At 37.1% G+C, this 16095-nt stretch overlaps 1 long non-coding RNA gene across 1 annotated transcript; it reads right to left on the reverse strand.

Moving 5' to 3' along the window:
• Positions 1-4477: 4477 nt before the first annotated feature.
• Positions 4478-14762, reverse strand: LOC116576723. The gene is made up of 3 exons (XR_004280259.1): positions 14751-14762; positions 5361-5369; positions 4478-4553 (listed from the first exon to the last, which is right to left on the reverse strand). It is a non-coding gene; the product is annotated as an uncharacterized LOC116576723 (long non-coding RNA).
• Between the last annotated feature and the right edge of the window lie 1333 nt (positions 14763-16095).

Raw genomic sequence — 16095 nt, forward strand, 5'->3', positions numbered from 1 at the left:
GCCAGGTGTCGGAAAAAGCCCGTAACTCTCTAGATTGCTGTGATAAGTTACCTTTGCCTTTTCCTTACTCCCTTTATTTGTCTTTCTCCCTGGCTTTGTGGTTGACCTTGAACAGAATGCTTTCTTGACTGTTGCAGGGCTTATCACATAGGTTACCAGTGGTCATTGGATGCCTTGAGATCCCTAGTTCTATTATTCCTGCTTCTCTCTCACCCCCAATCTATAAAATATTTTTCTGTTGTTTTTTTTCCCCCCAAGAGGACAAAGTGGATCATGTCTTAAGAATGGGTGCCAACACATATGGTTAGCTTTCAGGAGATTGCTTGTTGTTATCTACAGTAACTGTCCTCCCTCCTGTGGGAGATTCCCAAAGCTTACAGCCTTGGGCTGTAAGAATCTCTGTTCATCCTCGGGAGGTTGAAGGTGTAGTAGTAGCAGGAGGTAGAAGGGTAGAGACATGACACAATAAAGCCATTTCAAGTGTTATTCTTTCCACATGATAATCTAAGGCAATTAAACCCAATTATTTTATTAACTGTCAATGTCCTTCAGGATATATCGATTCCCTCTCCCCTATTTTTTTTTTTTTGTTTTTGTTGTTGTTGTTGTTTGTTTGGCCTAGAAAGAATGCAATGATAATGAATTTTGATATAATACTTTGTAGTTCCCAGTTCACTTTGGGATATTCTCTGTTATACTATTTTCAAAATAGCCCTGTAAGGTAGGCAAGGCTGGTTATATTATCACTGTGTGCACACTTCCTTCATCCTGCTTTTTACTTTCTATATTTATACATCAAAATCAAGTGAACTTTGAGCTAGCTTTTGCCATTCTGCTCCACAGGTAAGAAAACTGAAGCCCAGGAAGGTGAAGTGACTTGCCTAAGGTCCATGGATGAAAGTTAAAAAAAATTCAGGTCTCAAGCTCATGCTGTCCATACACTTTAAAAAAAAATAATTTTTTTACTTTGAAATAAATGTATATTCACATGAATTTGTACAAAATAATGCACAGAGATCTACATTACCCTTCTTTACCCAGTTTTCCTCAATGGTAACATCTTCCAAAACTATAGTACAATGTCATAGGATATTGACAGTGATTTATTTGGTCAAGATACAGAACATTCCCAACACCATGAGGATCTTACTTACCTCCTGCCCCCACCCCCTCCTAAGCTTTTTTTTTTTTTTTAAAAAGAATGTATGTATTTATGTATATGTGTATGTATGTATTTGAGAGAGAGAGAGTGCATGAAAGTGGGATGGGGAGGAACAGAGGGGGAGGGAGAAGCAGACTCTGCTGAGTGTGGAGCCCAACGTGGGGCTTGATCCCACGACACTGAGATCATGACCTGACCTGAAATCAAGTGTTGGACACCCAACTAACCAAGCCACCCAGGTGCCCATGCCTCCTTAACTTCTGACAACCATTGATCTGTTCTCCATTTCTATAACTTTGTCATTTCATAAATTGTTATGTAAACAAAATAATGCAGTATGGGACTTTTTGGGATTGGTTTTTCACTCAACATAATACTGTGAGGATGTATCCAGGTTGATGCATGTATCAGTAGCTTGTTTGTTCTTGTTGCGTAGCATTCCATGACGCAGAGGTACCACTGCAATGTGTTTGACCATTCACCCACTGAAGAACACCTGGGTTGTTTTTAGTTTGGAATATCAGAATAAGGCTGCTGTACATGTTTAAGTAGGTTTTTGTGTGAATGTAAGTTTTCATTTCTCTGGGACAAATGCCCAGGAGTGCATTTTCTGGGTTATGCAGTAGTTGCATGTTTAGTTTTTTAAGGAAGTGCCAAACTGTTTTCCAGAGCTGGGTGCACCATTTTATATTCTCAGCAGTGCACATGTGATCCAGTTTTTTCCACATCCTCCCAACCTTTGGTGTCACTATATATGTATTTTTAGTCATTCTGATATATGTGTAATGATCTTATTGTGATTTTAATATGCATTTCTCTAATGACTAATGATGTTGAACATATTTTGACATGCTTATCTGTCATCTCTTTATTCACTTTAATGACATGTCTCTTTATATCTTTTATCTAATTATATTTTATATTTTTTGTTTTTTAACTTTAAATTTTTAAAATTTTTATTTTTTTAAGGTTTTATTTATTTGAGAGAGAAAGAGAGAGGAAGAGAACACGAGTTGGGTAGAGGACCAGAGGGAGAGGGAGAAGCAGGCTCCATCTGAGCAGGGAGCTTGATGTGGGGCTCAATCTCAGGACCCTGAGATCATGACCTCAGACAAAGGCAAACACTTAACTGACTGAGCTACCCAGGCACCCTGTTTTTATCTTTTACTGTCAAATTGATTTACTTATAATTTCTACATACTGGTTCTTCATTAGGTAAGTGGTTTGCATATATTTTCTCTCAGTCTGTATCTTGTCTTTTCAGCCTCTTTACAAGATCTTTTGTTGAGCATAATTTAAAAAATTTTCATAAAGTCTAGTTTATCAGTTTTTACTTACATGTATCATATTTTGGCATCAAGTCTAAGAACTCTTTGCCTAGCCCTATATTCTGAAGGTGTTCCTGTGTTGTTTTCTAAAACATTATAGCTTTATATTTTACATTTAAGCCTATGATATATATATATAGATAGACATATATATGTATATCTGTCTATTTTTTTTAAATTTAGGAAAATCAGTTTTACTTATCAAAGTTATATAAAACAGCTTACATTGATTCTTAATTACAATTAAGAAAAAAAATAATTTTTTAGGCCTCTTCATCCTTATTTGGACTTAGGGTTTTTCAATAATGTCCCTAACAATACAATCAGAAATCCCTTTTTAAAAAATATCAACTCTAGGGATATCTGGGTGGCTCAGTCGGTGAAGCAGGTCATGATCCTGGGGTCCTGGGATGGAGCCTCACATGGGGCTCCCTGTTCAATGGGGAGACTTCTTTTCCCTCTCACTCTCCCTCTGTGTGCTCTCTCTCTTTCTCTCAAATAAATAAATAAAATCTTTTCAAAAGAAGAATAAAATATCAATGTGATACCATATTTTTGCTTATCAATCTTTCCTCTCTGCTCCCCTTTCTCTCCTCCCTCTTTTCCTTCCTTCCTTACTTCCTTCTTTCTATTCCAATACTCCTTTCTTATCAGCTCTTTTGTGTTTAGAAAACTTCTTTATTATTTTTAGGATAGATGTACTGTTACTAAATATTTAGTTTTCCTTCATTGGAAAATGCCATGATTTTCCCTCTATTCCTGAAGGATATTTTCACTGGATATAGGATTCTGGATTGACAGTTCTATTCTTTTAGCACTTGAAAAATATTGTGCTACTTCCTTTTACCTCCATGGCTTTTGAAGAGATATATGATATCATTCAGATGTGGTTTTTTTTTGGTCTGTAGACAAGTTTTTATTTTTCTCTGGCTGTTCTCAAGATTAGTTTTAGTTTTCAGAATTTGACTATGACATGTCTTTCTTTAGGTTTATCCTTTTTGGGATTTACTTCATTTTTTTTTAATAATAGTGAAATATGTATAACAAGGTTTTCCACTTTAAGTATACAATTCAGTGGCATTAATTACATTTACTGTGTTGTACAACTGTAATTACTATCTTATTTCTAATATTTTTATCACCTCAAACAGAAATTCTGCATTCTTTAATCAATCACTCTCCCTTTCTGCCTCCTCCCAGCCTCTGGTAGCCTCTAATTTACTTTGGGTCTCTGAATTTGTCTATTCTACATAGTCTACGTATTCTACATATTGCATGTAGAATCATATGATATTTGTCTTATGTCTTATGTCTGCTCATCCATCTTACAATATGTATCAGCACTTCCTTTTTTTGGTTGAATAATATTCCATTGGATGATTATTCCACATTATGTTTATCTAGGTTCAGTTTTTTCGTGTGTGGATGTCCAATTATTCCAGCCCCACTTAATGAAAAGCTATCTTTTTTTTCCATTATATTTCTTTGTCAAAGGTAGGTTGACTGTATTTATATGAGTTTATTTCTGGACTCTATTCTTTCTGCCTTTCTATTCTTTCACCAACATGTTTGAATTACTATAGCTTTTTAGTAAGTTTTGAAATGGGATAGTGTCAGTCCTTCACCTTTGTTTTTGTCTTTCAATATTGTGTTGACTATTTGGGGTCTTTTCCCTCTCCATGTAAATTTTAGAATGAATTTCTCAACATCTACAAAATGACTTGCTGGGATTTTGATTTGGATTGCACTGAATCTATAGACCAAGTTGGAAAGAACTGACATCTAGACAATATTGGGTATTCCTATCCATGAACATTTATCTCTAATGGTTTGTTTTTGGCTTCTTTCAGCAGAGTTTGTGATCATGGGATCAATCCCCATATTATGTACCCCTTGGCACAGAGTCTGCTCTGGATTCTCTCCCTATACCCTACACTCCCCACTTTCAAATAAATAAATAAATCACAATACTATCCATAGTTGCACCCCTAAAAATGAAATACTTAGGTATAAATCTAACACAATATATACAAGATCTGTATGAGAAAAACTACAAAACTCTGCTAACATTTTGTTGAGAGTTTTTGCATCTATGTTTATGGGAGATTTTTGTAAAATTTGTAGTCTTTTTATAAAATTTGTGATTTCTTTGTCTGATTTTAGTCATAGGATAATGCTGACCTCATAGAATGAGTTAGGAAGTATTTTCTCTGCTTCTGTCTTCCGAAAGAGATTTTTTTCCCTTAAATGTTTGGTGGAATTTACCAGTGAACCAATCTGGGACTGGTGCTTTCTAATTTGGAAAGTTATTAATTATTGATTCAATAGCTTTAATAAATATAGGCCCATTCAGGTAGCCTACTTCTTCTTGTGTGAGTTTTGGCAGATTATACTTCTTTTTTTAATTTAATTTTTAATTATTTTAACATATAATGTATTATTAGCCCCAGGGGTACAGGTCTGTGAATTGCCAGGTTTACACACTTCACAGCACTTACCATAGCACATACCTTCCCCAATGCCCATAACCCCACCACCCTCTCCCTACCCCTCTCCCCCTGGCAACCCTCAGTTTGTTTTGTGAGATTTAGAGTCTCTTATGGTTTGTCTTCCTCCCTATCCCATTTTATTTCATTTATTCTTTTCCTACTCCCCAAACCCCCCACACGTTGCTGCATCTCCACTTCCTCATATCAGGGAGATCATATGATAGTTGTCTTTCTCCTATTGATTTATTTTGCTAAGCATAATACCCTCTAGTTCCATCCACGTTGTTGCAAATGGAAAGATTTCATTTCTTTTGATGACTGCATAGTATTCCATTGTATATATATACCACATCTTCTATATCCATTCATCTGTTGATGGACATCTAAGTTCTTTCCATAGTTTGGCTATTGTGGGCATTGCTGCTATAAACTTTCGGGAGCATGTGCCCCTTCGGATCACTACATTTGTATCTTTAGGGTAAATACCCAGTAGTGCAATCCCTGGGTCATAGGGTAGCTCTATTTTCAACTTTTTGAGGAACCTCCATGCTGTTCTCCACAGTGGTTGCATCAGCTTGCATTCCCACCAACAGTGTAGGAGGGTTCCCCTTTCTCTGCATCCTCGCCAGTATCTGTCATTTCCTGACTTATTAATTTTAGCTATTCTCACTGGTGTGAGGTGGTATCTCATTGTGGTTTTGATTTGTATTTCCCTGATGCCAAGTGAGGTTGAGAACTTTTTCATGTGTCTGTTGGCCATTTGGATGTCTTCTTTGCAGAAATGTCTGTCCATGTCCTCTGCACATTTCTTGTTTGGATTATTTGTTCTTTGGGTGTTGAGTTTGATAAGCTCTTTATAGATTTTGGATACTAGCCCTTTATCTGATATGTAGTTTGCAGATATCTTCTCCCATTCTGTCAGTTGTCTTTTCATTTTGTTAACTGTTTCCTTTGCTGTGCAAAAGCTTTTGATCTTGATGAAATCCCAATAGTTCATTTTTACCCTTCCTTCCCTTGCCTTTGGTGATATTCCTAGGAAGACGTTGCTGCAGCTGAGGTTGAAGAGGTTGCTGCCTGTGTTCTCCTCAAGGATTTTGATGGATTCCTTTCTCACATTGAGGTCCTTCATCCATTTTGAGTCTATTTTTGTGTGTGGTGTAAGGAAATGGAACAGTTTCATTTTTCTGCATGTGGCTGTCCAATTTTCCTAACACCATTTGTTGAAAAGACTGTCTTTTTTCCATTGGACATTCTTTTCTGCTTTGTCGAAGATTAGTTGACCATAGAGTTGAGGGTCTATTTCTGGGCAGGTTGTACTTCTTAAGGAATTGGTCCATTTTATCTAGGTTATCAAATTTGTGGGCATAGAGTTATTCATAATATTCTTTGATTCTTCTTTTAACGTCCATGAGGTCTGTAGTGATGTCCCTTCTTTTGTTTCTGATATTAGTGATTTGTGTCCTCTCTCTCTTTCTCTAGTTAGCTTGGCTAGAAACGTACTGACTTTATTCATTTTTTTTAAAGAACAGGGTGTAGTCAGTTGATTTTTTTCCTATTGATTGCTATTTTCAATTTCATTGATTTCTGCTTTGATTTTTATTATTTTTTTTCCTTCTGCTGACTTTGGATTTAATTCACTCTTCTTTTCCTGGTTTCTTAGGATAGAGATTTAGATGATTAATTTAAATCTTTCTTCTTTTCTAATATATACATTCAATAATATAATTTTTCTCTAAGCACTGCTTTTGTTTTATCCCAGACTTTGGATAAGTTCTGTTTTTATTTTCATTTAATTCAAAACATTTAAAAAGTTCTCTTGAGATTTCTTATTTGACCTATGTGTTATTTAGGAGTGTGTTGTTTAATCTCCAGGTATTTTGGGATTTTCCAGCTATCTTCCTGTTATTGATTTCTAGTTTAATTACACTATAGTCTGAAAGCAGACATTGTATGATTTCTATTCTTTTAAATTTGTTAAAGTGTGTTTTATGACCTAGAGTGTGCTCTTTCTTGGTAAATGTTCCATATGAGCTTAAGAAGAATGTGTGTTCTGCTGTTTTGAGATGAAATGGTCTATAGATATCCATTATATTCAGTTGATTAATGGTGCTATTGAGTTCAACTATGTCTTTACTGATTTTCTGCCTGCTGGGTATGTCCAGTTCTGATAGAGGGATGTTGAAATACCCAGCTATAATAATGGATTCATCTATTTCTCTTGGCAGTTCTATCAGTTTTTTGTCTCATATATTTTGACACTCTGTTCATAGGTCCATACATGTTAAGGGTTGTTATGTCTTCTGGGTGAATTGACCTCTTAATCATTATATAATGCTCCCTCTTTATCTCTGGTAACTTTCCTTGCTCTGAAATCTGCTCTGTGTGAAATTAATGTAGCTACTCCTGCTTTCTTTTGATTAGTTTTAATATGGTGTATACATTTTCCATCCATTAACTTTTATTTAATCTATATGTGTCTTTAAGGTAGATTTCTTTTAGGCAACATGTAACTGGGCCTTATCTCTGATGATCTTTGTCTTTTAATTGACAGATCTAGACCATTGACATCCAAGTGACTGTTATATAGTTCTATTAATATCTGCTATAATTGTTACTTGTTTCTATTTTTGTGCTTGTTCTTTGTTCCTATTTTGTGTTCTACTCTTTTTTCTGAGGTTTGTGGTTAACTGAGCATTTTAAATAATTTCACTTCCTTCCTTCCTTAGCATTTTCGTTATACTTTTTTAAAACTTTTTTTAGTGGTTGCCCTAGTGTTTGAAGTATACATTTACAACAGTTCAAGTCTGTTTTCAAATAACACTGCCATTTCACAGTGTGAGTAGTACCTTATAGTAACAAAATAATTTTGATTTCCTCCTTCACATTCTTTTTTTTTTAAGATTTTATTTATTTATATGACATACAGAGATCACAAGTAGGCAGAGAGGCAGGCAGAGAGGGAGAGAGGAAGAAGCAGGCTCCTTGCCGAGCAGAGAGCCCGATGTGGGGTCCGATCCCAGGACCCTGGGATCATGGCCCGAGCTGAAGGCAGAGCCTTCAACCCACTGAGTCCCCCAGGTACCCCTTGTATTCTATTTCTGCTGTCATTCATTTCTCTTATACTTAAGCATATATAACTCAGTATATATTAAATATACTTATATTTAAATATGTTAATATTAAACATGCATATTAAATTTATAAAGTGTATTAAACATGTATATTAAATAACTATATATAAAGCACATTAAACATATATATTAAATAACTATAAAGCATATTAAACATGTATATTAAATATATATAAAGCACACATAATCAAATACATTATGGGTGTTAATATTTTGAACCAACTTATCTGTTACATCAATTAAGAATAAAAAGCTTCTATTTTATAACTTGTTTTTAATTTATCACTTATTTCTTCTCTACTGGTCTTCCTTTCTTTGTATAGATCCAAGTTTCTGATCTTTATCAATTTTCTCCTCTCTAAAGAACTTCTTTTAACTTGCAACTACCTGTTGCAAGGCAGGCCTGTCAACAACAAATTCTCTCAATTTTTGTTTGGGAAAGTCCTTTCTTTCACTTTTGAAGGATAATTTTGCATGGCACAGAATTCTGGGTTGGTGTTTATTTTTCCTCTCAACAGTTTAAATATTTTACTTTATTCTCTTCTTGCTTACATAGTTTGAGAAGAAGTTAAATATAATTCTTTGCTCTTCTATAGGTGAGGATTTTTTTCCCCTCTGGCTTCTTTGAGGATTTTCTCTTTAGTTTTGATTTTCTGTCATTTGAAATGGTGTAGAAAATGGCTTTGGTGTAGTTTTTATATTATTTATTGTGCATGGTGTTTTCTGAGCTTCCTAGATCTGTGGTTTGGTATCTGACATTAAGTTGGGAAAATTAGCAGACACTATTGTTTCAAATATTGTTTCAAATTTTATTATTGTTTCAAATATTTCTTCGGTTCCTTTCTCTCTCTCTCTCTCTTTTAAAATGGTATTCCCATTACATAATGTTACACATTTTGTAGTTGTCCCACAGTTCTTGGATATTCTGTCCTGGTTTTTTCAGTCTTTTTTCCTTTCTTTTCTTTTCTTTTTTTCCCTGTTTGCTTTTTGGTTTGAAGGTTTGCATTGAGATACCCTCAAGCTCAGAGTTTCTTTCGTCAGCATGTCCAGTCTACTAAAAGCTTATCAAGGCATTCCTCATTTCTGTTGGTATTTTGATCTCTAGCATCTCTTTTTGGTTCTTTCTTAGAATGTCTCTCTCTGCTTACATTGCTCGGATGCTCTCTGCTTTATCTGTTGGAGACCTTAGCACATAATCACAGTTATTTTAAATTCCTGGTCTGATAATTCGAACAATCTATGAGTCTGGTTTTGAGGCTTGGTTTGTTTTTTCAAATTGTGTGTTTTTTTAATCTCTTAGTATGTTTTATAATTTTTTCTTGGTAGAAATGACATGATACACTAGGTAAAAGAGAGTACCACAAATAGGCTGTTAGTAATGTGCTATTGGGGGAGACGAAGTGTTCTGTGGTCCTATGATTAGGTCTCAGCCTCTTAGAAAATGTTAATTTCTCTAGACTGTAAATGCCACACGTGTTTCTCACTCTTCTGTGCTCCCCCTACTGCCTTTGATTGGGACAGGTTGGTTTGAATGTGCTGGAGTTGGATACTTCCCTTTTCTCATGGGAAAAATTGGAGTGGAGGCGGTGTTGAGTATTTCCCTTCCTCCATATGGAAGGTTAAAATGGCTGTTTTTAAATATTTCTCCTCCCGTAGAGGAGTTAGGCTCTGACAAAACCTCAACAAGTTAGGCTCTGGTTAAATAGCTTCTTTTGAGGGCAGACCTTGTTAAGTAGAACAGAGCACTCAGGCATTTTTCCAAAATGTTTCCTTTTCCTTTCCCCCTGCTGGAAGCATGAAACGGATTTTGTCTGATACTCACTGTGAAAACCAAGTCAAGCTCCTGGAGGCAAAACTCAGAAATATGTGAGGCCTCCTATGAATGCATCTCCCTAGAGTTTTTAACTGTCAGGAATTGTGCACACTTGAACTTCTAGCAGTTGTCAGTTACAGTTCAGGCTTTCCTACCTGATCACTGGTTTCTTAGGAGGTTTAAGCTCCTAGGTTTCTGCTTGGGTAAGTCCCGATTCTCTGTATTCACCCATCAATCTTTGCAGTTTTGAGGTCAGTGGTTTGTCCTGTAATTTCTCATTTGGATCCAAGAAGATTTATTGACTTTATGGTTTGTTCAGCCCTTTTACTTATTGTTAGGTTGCATTGGCAACTTACAAGCTTATTATATGCTGGACCAAAAGCCAGAAGTCAAAGATTTTTTTTAACTTTCTTTTTTTTTATTAAGTTTTTAATTTTAATTCCAGTAGAGTTAACATATAGTGTTATATTAGTTTCAGGTGTACAATATAGTGATTCAGCAATTCTGTCATTCTAACAACTCAGTTCTTACCATGACGAGTGTACTCCTTCATCCCCATCACCTATTTCACCCGTCCCCCCACTTGCCTCCCCTCTGGTAACCATCAGTTCATTCTCTATGGTCAAGTCTGTTTCCTGGTCTCTCCCTCCCATTTTTTCCCCCTTTGCTGGTTTGTTTTATCTCTTAAATTCTACATATTTGAATGATTTCTTTCTCTAACTTATTTCTGTTGTTCTATGTTCTAGTTCATTGATTTTTTCCTCTGCCTTATTCATTCTGCTATTACATTTTTATTTATTTATTTTGCTGCTGTTAAATTTTTAAATTTGGTTTTTGTACCTTTCAGTTCTAAAATTTCCAATTGGTTCTTCTTTATATCTTCTATTTATTTGCTGAAGATTTCTGTTTCTTTGTCTGGATTTTGTATTTTTTCATCCATTTCAAGCATGTTTGTAACTGATAATTGAAGCATTTTTATGACAGCTGCTTTAAAATATTTGTCGTTTAATTCTGACATCTCTGTCATTTTAGTGATGGTATGTATTATGTTTTTTAAAAAAATTCAGTTTAATATTTTGCTGTTTCTTGTCATGATGAGTGATTTTCTACTTAAACCTGACCTTGTGGGTATTATGTTATGAGACTCTAGAACTTATTAAAATTCTTAGTTTTAATAACTATGAAATCCCTCTGGAAGGGAAGGGAGTTCATCAACTCATTACTGCCATATGGGGGGTAGAAGTTCAGGTTTCCCATTAAACCTCCATTGACAACAGAGCACAGGCTCCTTGTTAATGCTGGGCAGGGATGGGGATTCTGGCTTCAGTGTGATACTTCTCTGGTTGTGAGAAGTGAAAGTTCTTCACTATTTATTCCTCATGTGGTCTGCACCACATAATGGGGGTGGCTTGTTACCACTGAACAGTGGTAAAAGTCCTGACTCTTCACTAGGCTTCCCCTGACACCACCTTAGTGAGAAGGGGAGGTCTGTCTTGGAACTTCTGAGTAGAGGTAGAAGGCTCCTCATATCTCTGATGTCACTGTATGTAGATGGGTGAGGGGAGCTCATTACCATCCAGTTGGAATGTTATGCTCATCGTTTTCTGTTACCCCACATTAGGTGGATTAAGGTGTTTTGTGGATTAAAGTGGGTTATTGCCCTGTCTAGGTTTTTCACTTGGCCTTTGCTGACGTGGGTGGGGATGGGGCTGCAGTAAAACTGTTGTCTTTGGCATAGAATGATTATTATCTAAAAGCTTTCAGTCTTTAGCATATTCCCCTTTCTTGGTCCTTAGTTTAGAATGAGTGGACGTGGTCTGCACTTGCTGCCATTTCCCAATTTCCAGATTCCTCAGCTTCAAGTCTGAGACATATATGAGGCAAAAAGAAAACCAGAGAATTCAGCATTTGCCATTCCTTGGGTCCCGTAATCCCTAGGCAGTTGACCTTCTTCTCTCCACCTTCCAGAATTTCTTATGTTTATTTTATATATAATTTCTAGAGTTTTTAGTTGTGCTTAGGAGAAGGAATAGGGTAAAGTGCATCTTTTCTATCTTACCAGAACTGTCCATAAACTTTTAACAAAACTTAAATTTCCCAATTACTTTGAAGTATGGTTTTCACATTCTCCTTTTCTAGACTAGTAGCTCCTTATTAAGTATCTGAATCAGTATTTTTAAAACTATAAGCTGTGGGGTGCCAGGGTGGCTCAGTGTGTTAAGTCTCTGCCTTCGGCTCAAGTCGTGATCTCAGGTCCTGGGATCAAGCCCCGCATCGGGCTCTCTGCTCAGTGGGGAGCCTGCTTCCTGTTCTCTCTCTCTACCTGTCTCTCTGCCTACCCGTCATCTCTCTGTCAAATAAATAAATAAAATCTTAAAAAAAAAAAAACCTACAAGCTGTGACCCATTAGTGAGTCATAAAATCAATTTGATAGGTCATGACCAGCATTTAAAAAAAATGAAGTAAAATAATAGAAGGGAGAACAAAGTACCTCATACATAGCAAGGGAAATAATTGTTGTATTACCCTTTTGATGGTTGTGTGCATATATATGTGAATACCGGGTTGCAAAATAACATGTATTTCTTGGATGTGGGTTATAGTCAACAGAGTTTGAAAGCCAGTCACTGAGATGGCAAAAAATGGTGAGAGGGAGTGAAGAGAAGAATTCTTTAAGATGCTTTAGATGAAACCTCCTCCTACCCACAGGCACTAGATGGTTTAGGTTATGTTAGCTGGGTACAGATTGGAGAGGTCACGTTTGCTATTTGAAAGTACTCTCTCCCTAGAAGGACTTGCCTGTAGGTTGAAAGGAAGAGAATTAAGTATCATTGTTGGCCCTGAACCTGAGATCCTTCCAGCCCCTGACCTTGGCAGCAAGTAGGTTCTTAGAGGGAATGTTTGAAGGAGATGCCTTTGCACTCCATACCTGGATTCATCCAGGCAGATTCTCTCAGGAAGAGTAAGTAGATTAGCACCATCCACCACAGCCCCAGACACCTACATCTCTGAGTTAAAAGTGAAGTCTTGCTGGATACTTCTTGTTCTCTGTTGGCATTGAGTGAGGCAGAGGTGGTAGGGAGAGACTGGGAGCCAGAACTCTGATGGAGAAGGCACAGGACTCTTCCTTGGTGGAGAGTGTAAAATAAAACCTTTCAAAAACGGTAGCAAGTTGAATGGCAAGACCTGTTTTATTGAAGGATAAGCACAGGAGGTTGGATATCAATCAGGTAAATCTCAAATGACCAGAGCACCTTAAATTGCCCCGGAGTTCTCCATATCATTTTACTTTAGGAGACATGGTGTAAACTTAACTGATGGGATCTCATGCTAGATGCATGGTGTGTGCCCTGGAGATTCTTTTTTTTTTTTTTTAATTTATTTATTTGACTGAGAGAGAGAGAGATCACAAGTACACAGAGAGGCAGGCAGGGGGCGGGGAGAGCAGGCTCCCTGCCGTGCAGAGAACTCGATGTGGAGCTTGATCCCAGGATCCTGAGATCATGACCTGAGCTGAAGGCAGAGGCTTAACCCACTGAGCCACCCAGGTGCCCCTGCCCTGGAGATTCTAATAAAGAGCCTTGATTGCCTGTTTTAGGCCGGGCTGAATGCTAGGTACTTTTACATGGGTATTGTATTGACTCCTTAGAATTGCCCTGTGAGCAAGTATGATTAGCCCCAGTTCACCTATGAGGGTGATGAGGCTCAGAGAAGTTAAGTAATTTGTCCAAAATTAGAGTTTGAATGTGGTGGAGTCAGGATTTAGAGCCTGATGTGTTCAGTCCAGCATGCTTTGGACTGTGCCACAATTGCTTTTATAAAATGAGGCTGTGAGAGAATGCAACCAGCCTCCCTGAGAACGAAAAGGCCCAGATATTTTTTAAAGATCTGCAAGACCTGCTGTTGATATGTAGGCCAGTGAAATGGCTTCATGACATAGGACTCTTTCTGCAGCTTGACTATTTAAAGAAAATGTATCATCTTCCCTAAAACAAATTTTACTGGTTAAAAAGAGATCACCATGAAATCTACCAAAGCATAAAACAAAATGTGAAATATGACAGGAGATATAAGCTATTTCATCTAATACTGAATGGTGCATTTTCAGAAAGAGCTGTAAATTAAATAAAGGAGCACATATTTGAAACTGTTTAAGCTTTTAACAAATATTTGGACAGTGAAGCTGTTATGGAAACTTACTGTCGGTGATAAAAGAACCAGTAGAGATAAATTCTGGTTAATAAATCCCGTCATTTTGTCAATGGAGTAGAAAGTACTTTCAATAAGAGGTTCATGATGCAGGACACATTCCAGCAACACTCTCTTCAACATCTGGACTAGGTGGCATGGTCTAAACCCAAATAACAGCCTGCGGCTACCATTCCTGTTCTCCCCCAAGGTTAAACAACCAAAGAAAACCCAAGTGGATACCTGAACAGTCCTTACCCGGCACCAGAAATAGCACAGTGGTTCCTGAACAGATTAATAGGAACAGTACTAAGGTATAAAGTGCAGGCTGAGCAATACAGGTAGAAACCTTAATAACTGACTCTTTGGCTCTGAGTGGCTATAAAGGATTCTTCGGGGACAGTGTTTTATAAAGCAACACAATTGCCTGAATCAGCTGGATTGACTCTCTTAGCTAAGGTGGTGGTGGTAGTGGGGCAGGGACGGGGGGTGGGGAATATTTGCATGTCTAAATCAGGTGCATTATTCACTGTGCAGGGGTTTAATTAAAAAAGAAAAAAAATTATATGCTGTAACCTTATGTAGGAAAAATGACTTTTTTTTTTTAAGTCATCATTCCAGTGACACCTGGATCATTACAGCAAAGAAGAATTTAGAATTTAATTACCTACAGGGTGTTTACATATGTTATCACAGGAGCTTGGAGAGCAAATCAAGATAGACCTAGGTGCTTTTTACTTAACCTGCAGCCAGCCTTGTCTTTTCAGTCCCTCAGATGCAAATACAATATCATTATGGAGGTAACTCAATTTACATAGATGTATTCCTGAAAACCAGATGTGCTGTGTGAAAGCCAAATTGTTGTGGATCAAATTATGTTTTATATCCTAAGGGAACTTGTTATTTAAGCATCTGTGATGCTTGCTATGACTTAAAGCATTGGAATTTATAGACCAAATGGTTGCCTCTGTACTAAGATGGTGTGTCTGTGTTGTAGACAGGGTCATGTGCTATGGGGAAAAAAAGTGTTATTTAACTTAACACAACCAAGAGTTATTTTGTTTTTTTTTTTAATCAGAATCTTTTATGCAGGTTAGATTGCCACACCCCCTCAATGCTGCTGTCCCCCAGGGACCCAGCAACTCAGGAACTCAGACTATATCATTCTTGGAACTCTGACATTTCCATTTCATTTGACCACAAATAGATGCATGGAGGCAAAAAGATAGGAAGGTGAATGCCCAGGAAATTGAAAATGCTTTGGTGACCACGGTCTGCCACCCTGGTATTTATCACTGTGATTACTTCTGTGGGTTTTGGAAACATTGATGGCACTTTCTGGAATAGCCAGTTGATTTTCAGAGCTCTTGGTACATTACACATTCAATAATACTTTTTGTATACAAATATAACTCTTCATTAAAATAACAATAAAGGCAATCTCTTAGAAAGAATATATTGGCCATCAGATTCAGGAACCAGAGGAAGAAAATCCATGGGAAGGGAGTACAGGCCCTTAAAAGGAGTGTTGGCACAAAATGCTATCCATGTAATATCATTAGTCATACAGCACATAGCTTCTGGTTTCCTTTGCCTTGACTTCATAGCAACCTCCTGGACTAGTCTCAGATCACTCTTCTGACTCTGATACTCCTGTTTACTTGTGCTTTCCCTGCATGTTCCCAAATTGGTCTCCAAACTCAACCTACAGCCCTGATCCTTACCTTCATTCTACATCCTTGGTTTGTAATTTGCTTATGTGGCCTTCCCAGTATCTGACCGTTGTCCACATTCGGCCCATATCACTGCTCCCATGTAGCATATGCTTCTGAATTCCCTAAAGCCTGCTCAAGGACATCACTCTGGCGATTCTCCCTTTCTCCTCCATCACCAAATTTCTCCTCTTTAGTAAACTTCCTTGTCTACTGCACATTAACAGTCCAGAGTTTCTCCCATCATAAAAGAAGGAGGACCCTTCTCAACC

Source organism: Mustela erminea, chromosome 17 (genome assembly GCF_009829155.1).
Source record: "Mustela erminea isolate mMusErm1 chromosome 17, mMusErm1.Pri, whole genome shotgun sequence".
Taxonomy (NCBI): Eukaryota; Metazoa; Chordata; class Mammalia; order Carnivora; family Mustelidae; genus Mustela; species Mustela erminea.